We start from the raw sequence: 8,249 nt of genomic DNA, 5'->3' as shown, positions 1-8,249 counted from the left end.
CCGTACGTTGAAAAATAAGCTTAGTTCCTCAAAACAAATTATTTGCACGTTAGAATAAAATAAAATGCGCTTAGTTTCTGATGCAACAAAAAATATTTAATTATTGCATTATTGCATTATTTCTAATGCAAATTTGTTTTATAAAATGCACATTTAAATTGTCGCCTATTTTGGCATGGACATGGACGTATGTACATATGTACATAATATGATGCCTACCGTACTTATGAATTATAGTTTCGAAGATTCTCAATTTTTTATACAGTTAAAATAATCGTCCACATTATAATACATTCGAGGGATAATTTTTCGACTTGGTTGTTAAATTCAAAGAGCCATGTGCGTCGTCGTATCTGTGTGACCCTTTCAAATCTCATTTTATAGGGGCACTAAACCTCAAATTTACTCGCGACAAGGGAAACGCTGAAAGGGTGTCGGGCCGACCTGTTCGTATAAATGTACTTTTAGCACTCGGACAATTTGCCCGAACGGATTGAAAATTATTGCAATATTCTCGTACACGTCTATATAATGGAATATAATAAGTTCATAAGGGTGTGTGTGTGTATGAACGTGCTATTTTTCTCGGGTGGGTAGGTGTTTTGCACTGCGCTTTTTATTCGCCGGCTTCGCACGGCGCAGAACGATCATAAATTGCGGTGAAATTTTATTTGGAGTGCATAATAGGAAGGCGTTTAGATGCAGTTTGCTCGGTGGGATAATGCCACTGCGGATGCAGCGGGGGGTATTACAAGATGCGCCTGCTCTCACCAGCTGCCATTACACCAGTACGCTGGCAATTGCCGGAAACACTGAAATCGTTATGCAGAACCCATCAAAAATATATGTACACTTGCATACATATACATATGTAGTATGTGCTGTATGCATATGCAAGCCTAAGAATTATAGAATCGTGTTTGTGACCGTCACGCAACTTTGTATCATGTCCGGCTATATCGATTTACAAGAAATTATATGTGCCTTTGATGAACACGTGTTAAAGTGTTGTTATTATGGGTACAGTGATTATTTGTTGTTTGTTTCTTATTTAAAATTATCTATCTTCCTATCTCAGCACATTATGTACATCCTTATTATTTATGACATTAACCTAATGTGGTTAGTGAAATATGTACATAAATATATCAACTGATTGTATCATACATACATATGCTTATATCTATATTCTTTCTATAAATAGTCGTTTTTAATTTATACTGAAATTGTTAAGGTACGTTCAAAGGAATGTTTATATTATCCAGCGATGCACATTAACAGCTCGGTACAGCACTGTATGGATATACTTATATTCATTCTGCTTCTATTCAGCACTTTTACACTTTTTTGGACAAAATTGGCTTACATATACAATACGAAGCGTGAAGATATGGCGCAATATTGCATCGAGTCAATATTGTCACAATATGACGTTTCCAAAAACATGCATATACACCTAGCAACACTTTCTTTAGTACCGGTACGCCCGCCACAATGATGCCTCGTCATGCGTGAATATTTCCAACGTACCGAAGAAAACCGGTTCTGCTTGATACGTTTCAGTGCTGTATAATATAAATAGATCGTGTCGGTTACTGCTGTTTCGTATGCGCCACGGAAGATATGAATATGTACATGTAGAATGTTCTAAAGAATATTTTACGTGTAGTTGTTTACGTACAATTGCCTGCTTGAGCTGTACTCAGGACCGCCAAGAAGAATACCGGGCCCTGGGAAAAAATATACCTATGACAAATTAAAAAAAAAATCTTATTGATATGTATATCTTTAATATGCGAAAAATCTATCAGAACTATTGGAAAAATACCTATATATTGATTGCCAAATACCAAAATAATTGAATAAGAAAGTATAATATAACAGTAGGGCCTCTCGAGTAGTACGGGCCCTGGAACTTAACCCCGGCTCCCCCCCCCCCACCTCTCGTCAGCCCTGGCTGAACTGGTATAAAAAATCTTTAAATGGTTTCTTAAATAGTTTTCCATTTAAAAAGAATAAGCTCAAATTACATACGTATGTATGTACATATGTAGGTATATATGTACATATATGTATGTATAAGATTTTAATTTAAACTATTTGTGTAATTTATTTTATATGAAAAATTAAATCTATTTCAATCGAATTAATTATATTTTACATATTTAGATTAAGATATCGTTTTATGGTTTAACTTTTAATTTAATTTCACTAATTAATTTTAGAAAATTTTGTCAATTGTTAATGTGAATAGATTTCAATACTTACACATACATACATACATATTTCACAAAAAAATGCGTTTTTATTATTTATTTATTAGAATTATGTACTTTTTTAAGCGAGACATTTTTTTTTGATTTTCGTCCGGTCGATGTATTCGATTTCCGAGGGGGAGTATTTTTTCCGGACGTTCGAATTTCTATAGAGAAATGAATAGGTTCGTTTGTGTGCGTGCTGGGGAAAAATGGGTGTTTATTAGTGTAGGAAATCGACATTCGAGTTTCGGTCTATTTGGAAAATTACAGAGTGCGAATATTATTTACACAGCTGTCACGCACAACAATGGATAGCGCCGGCGACAAATGGCGGCTCGTGGCGGTTTAGGACCAACCCCTACCTGGCCCAGTTTGCGCTCTTACTTATGCCGACAATTATTTTATTTGCCCCAAAATTATTTATTTATCAAATATTTTATCATAACAACAATAAAAAAAAATACGGTCGAGTTGTGTATTTGTATGACAACATTTTCCCCATAATTATATATGTACATATGTATGTATGTATATACATATATAAAATAGATGTTGTATATGTACATATGTAGGTACGAGTATAACATTGCCGCAACATAATTTAAATGCTTATAAATTTTATTTAAAAAGTCTATTTAATTTTAAATTCAATTAGTGATGTAATTTGATTCTGCCATTATTATCTATCGTCTTAGAAAGGCGTGCTCTTTAAGATATGTATGTATGCTATGCTTCAATGGAAATTGATGACAAATTTTATGTTTTGAATCTCAATATTATTTAAACTAACCAGTATGTATTTAAAAATCTATAATAGTGTGGACTTAAACTTTATTTTATTTCAACTCCATATCATTTTAGGCTTTGGCAATACAAATCTTATACATATATAATCATCATTTTGAGCCATTCACCATCCACTGTTGGATGAAAGCCTCTCCAACACGTTTCCATTCGTCTCTATTTTGCGCAACCTCAGCCATTTCACCCCATACATTTTTCTTATTTCGTCTACCCGTGTGGTCTTATTTTCACCCTTTAATATTCTCTCCGCGACCATTCTAGCACTTATTTTGTCTACTTTTCATCTATGTTTCTAACTACGTGACTCGCTCATTTCAATCTCTTCACTCTCTCCAGTATATCCACTACTTATTTCTCCTCGTTATACCGGGCATAGAGCGATCCATGCTTCTTTGAACGTATTGGACTTGCAGCTTGGCGTTTAATGTCTAACTTTCACGTCCATATGTCATCACTGGCAAAACTCATTTTCTTCATGAAAAGTGGCATTATTTTATATATTATTAGCTGAACCCGGCATGCATTGAACTGCCAGAATAAGGCATGCAATTTTTATACAATTTTCATACAATTATATTACACTAGTTGTTTTACTCGGCTTCGCTCAGTATTTGTAATATAAACAGTGTAAACATGGCAAATCTAATAGTAAATATTCATTTGTTAAATTAAATTTGTTAAATTAAATATTAAATTTATTTGAATCGAAAAAAAAAATATTTAACCAATCGAATCGTCATAGAAACTGACGGGTTTTTTAATCCCAACTAAAAATACTTACAAAGTCTCTTTCGAAATTATATATTAAATATACATATATGTATGTATGCATATAGAAGAAAGATTATTGTTCAAAAAAATCTTTTTTGATAATACCCTTATCAAAATCCCGAAAAATATATGAAAATTCATCATTGTTTGTCAATATATTATACATATCTATAGAATTTTTCATCTACGACTGTATTTATACAGTTTTACGAAACGGAATTTCGGTGCGAAGAGGAATGAGGTGACCACTAATAAATTATGCAAATGCAACATCTAAATTCAGGGAAGTGAATAAATTAGCAGTAATTTTATCTGAAATTTTCGCGAAAAATATTGTCACTCGTATACGAAATGTTTATTACGTAAATAAAAAAAGTAATTTAAATACGGTTGTAGCTTTCCAATATTAAAACAAGATATTTCAAAATGGTCTCCATACATTAAATCAAATCTGGCATGCGATCGGCATTCGAATTTTTCTCCTGATTTGTGGAAAAAAAATTGTTTGATGATATGTATAATATTGATATTTTGAATGATGATTAATAATAAAATAAGATATTTTACGCTAGATGAATCAATTGAAACGTCAACGTATAATGAATGACCAACGATTGGTCCCACATTCTGTGAAAATGGAAAAGTGATGAAATTGGTGCGAATACTTTGCGGTAATGTCGGGTTTTTCACCTACAGTTATTTACATACCTATGTAGATACATAGGTATGTAAAAACACGGTCAAAAAGCTTTGATTATTGTAGTGGAAATTACAGTTCAATATTTTCTATTATTGACATACACTATTATGCATACCTGCCCTTTATTTTAATTTGGTGAAAATTATTTATTGAACTTTATTTTTTGAAAACTATTTAATTTTATTATTCTACATATATAAATTGTAAGCAAACTTAGTTAGATTTCGCAGATTACTACGTCTGAGAATTTTAAATACGCATACATATGTATGCGTATTTAAATTACAAAAAAATTGAAATACTTAAATGATGTCATAAAACGATGAATTTCTTTGACTGTTGAACTATGATAAGCAACTTAAACTTAATCATTTACAATACTGATATATCTGTGAATAAACGTAGTTTTATTTTTTATTTTGAATTGATATTTCATTAAATTAGAAGAGCATGTAAGCATATGCATACATATGTATGCGTATTTAAAATTCTCAGACGTAGTAATCTGCAAACAGAATAATCTTCAAAGGGGCAGACAGTATGCATTCCGAAACGTTTACGAATCTAACGATTAATAATGTGGATTTCACATAAAGCGTACTTTTAACGGTTCATTCGCTTCAATATAAAGCGAATAAAATCCATCTATGTACATATGTAGGTGAAATATATTCAAAAATGTTTTAATAAATATATTACTTTTTAAAATTCACTCGGTATGAAAGTCTCTCATCCTTTTTATATGTACATACGTGTTGAGTTACGAGCATTCTATGTATGTAGTTTCCACGTTAAACATTATTAATGTAAAAATAAAAGCGTATCTTATTTTTTCTTGTTTCTCGTTTGTGCAATCGTGCGAGAGGGAGGATGATCCTATTAAATTTATGTTTGTTTTTAATTTGCATTTGTGGTGAGTTGAAGTTGTTATTTTTTTTAAATATACATAATAATCTTATAATTTCACTGTGAAATTGTTTAAGATTTATTAGAATCACTTCCGTGCCACTTCCTTTCTATTCCTGTTTTAATTAAGGAAGCATTAAATATATCACAGTGTAAAAATTCAAATCACACAAGGGAATTGCACATTAAATCGGGAAGCGATATTTTAAAAACAACCGCAGTAAATTTATCTGTAGAATTAATTAAATTTAATACTACTACTGCACACATACATACATACAATGTAATATTATACTTGTATGTGATCAAGATTCAAACTTCTAAAGATTATGTGTGTGTATATAGATTGCTTTCGACCTGAATTTCATCGAAGTGATAAAATATTCGCATCGATGAAATTCATAGCTATTTAGCAAAGCCTATTTTTACGCCTAACTTTGACGCAGTACTGTAAGTTACAATACGAATTCTTTATCAGTGGTTAGTACCTGCAATTCTTTCTCTCTGATTTATGACATGTACCCTCACGAATAGACAAACAAATGTATGTATGTATGCAGTTTAGTGTTAAAAATGTCCAAATTTATAAAGACGCAGCAATATAAATTGTGAGAAACGGTGGGTAATAATCACCTGATTCGTTCCATAGTATAATACATATATACGTATAGGATTGAAATTACATATACATATATGTACAGTACATATGTATGTATGAGTATATTATAAAGGTGATGACGCAATGAACTAATAACGGTAGGGCCAATGTCATAAAATTGAGCGAAGGCCGGAAGTCGTAACATATACCTTTTTCCTATGGGGCCGTTGTCGACTGGCAGGCAAGAATGTTTAACATCCATTTGAGTCCTCGTGTAATGCGATCCTCATGTTGACCACCAATTACCACAACGCAAACCGGAGGACGTTGATGGGCGGTGGTAGGGCTGATAGGGCTGATAGGGCGCCGCCAGGAGGAGGAGGAGGAGGATGGTGGTGACCAACCCCCGGAAATTAATTAACACTGAACTGAGTCTTTAGCAAATATTGATCGGACGCACTCGTATCACTGCAGGCCAACAACTGATTGATAAAATAAAAATTCAGATATAATTCAGTCAGAAGGGCGCATGTCGAAATAGGCCAAGTGTATGTGCCTTCAAAATGTACATATTAAATGTTGATACATATGTATGTACATATATTGAAAATCCTTTTAAGAATTATACAGATGTACAAAATGGAGTATTCTTATTCTTCGTCGTCAGCTGTCTTATGCCTGATGGTCCTGACTTTCCCATCTTCTGACTTCCATGTCATGGTCTTCCATCCCTCTCGACACCACACAGTGACTCATTTAAAGTGGCAGCCCTGACCTGTTGACATCATCTTGTTGGGGATCTAACTCTTCCTTTGCTTTATTCAATGCTTTCCAGGCTATCCTGGTGTCACCTCGCGATGCATCCAAAGAACTGGAGGATATGCCGAAAACAGATGGTTGATAGTAGGGTTTCTTCGCAGGTCGACAGAAATTCCCGACAGAATTCCCGGGAAATCGCCAAATTTTTGATGATGTCTCGTGTCTCAGGGATTCTCATCTCGAATTCCGCGAAAAATATTTCAATCAAAACGTTCTTTAAATATTTTAATAAAGGTGAATTTATTATTCTACAATGAAACCATTAAGAAGCGAGTTGAATGAAGAATTAAATAAAGAGTTATCAAAGAAAAAAACTACGAAATAACGTAAATACATGTAGAACTAGAATAGGCTTTCGGATTTCCATTTAAATATATTGCTATTCTAATGAAGATATTCATAAAAAATAACAACATTTTTTCCAGTTCAAAGGTATATTGTTTATTTTTTTTATAAATAAATAAATTTTATTTTAATAAAAAATTAATTGAATTGAAAAAAAAGAGTTTCCGATGTTAAAAATGTACTCGTACTCGTAATGTACTCGATTAGTTTATTTCCATTAAGAAAAACCACTCCTTAAATCTTCCCCTTTTGTCTGCGTCGTATCAAAATTCACCTTATGCTCTCCCCATGATGTTTAAATGAAAAATGTGGGGTCCTTTCCTGAAAATGAGTTTTTAAAACACGAGTCGGTACATAAACGTGGTCATACACATTTATTTTTTTTCATTTGTATGAACATACATAAGTACTCTTGTGATATTTTTTTGATGTTTAAACTTTTATGTACTATTGTGACGTCTTTTACAGAGCATACGTGTTTTAAATCTTTCACATATTTGTAAATTTTCACACATACATATGATCCAATATTTTTACTTTATCTATGTATGTACGTAGTAACAATAGATGAAGTTTTGTGATCATGCGAAAATTCGAACTCGAGATTTTGACTGATTCGAACTCGAGATTTTGACTGATTCGAACTCGAGATTTTGACTGATTCGAACTCGAGATTTTGACTGATTCGAACTCAGAATAGATTACTGATCACGTTTTCATGATCTAGATAAAATGTAAGTGTGTGTGTCTGTGTATTTTGGGGATTTTTTGAACACCGTTAGTCCTATCGAACTGAAACTTGGTATCAGTTACTGAAATTCTTATCGACATGACGTAAATTTTTAAGTTGACTGGAAATGGTACCTCCCCTTATACATACATACATATGTACATACATATGCTAACTTAAACCCAAACCGCTAACTAAATCGGACTGAAATATTTTTACATATGATAGAAATAATAATTTTTATAACTTTATATATTTTTAAATATTTTTAACTAAACCGGAAGTAATACTTTTAGTCTAGAGAATCGAGGTTTTTTA

Source organism: Arctopsyche grandis, chromosome 4, assembly GCF_051622035.1.
Source record: "Arctopsyche grandis isolate Sample6627 chromosome 4, ASM5162203v2, whole genome shotgun sequence".
NCBI lineage: Eukaryota > Metazoa > Arthropoda > Insecta > Trichoptera > Hydropsychidae > Arctopsyche > Arctopsyche grandis.
This window is presented reverse-complemented; position numbering follows the sequence as displayed.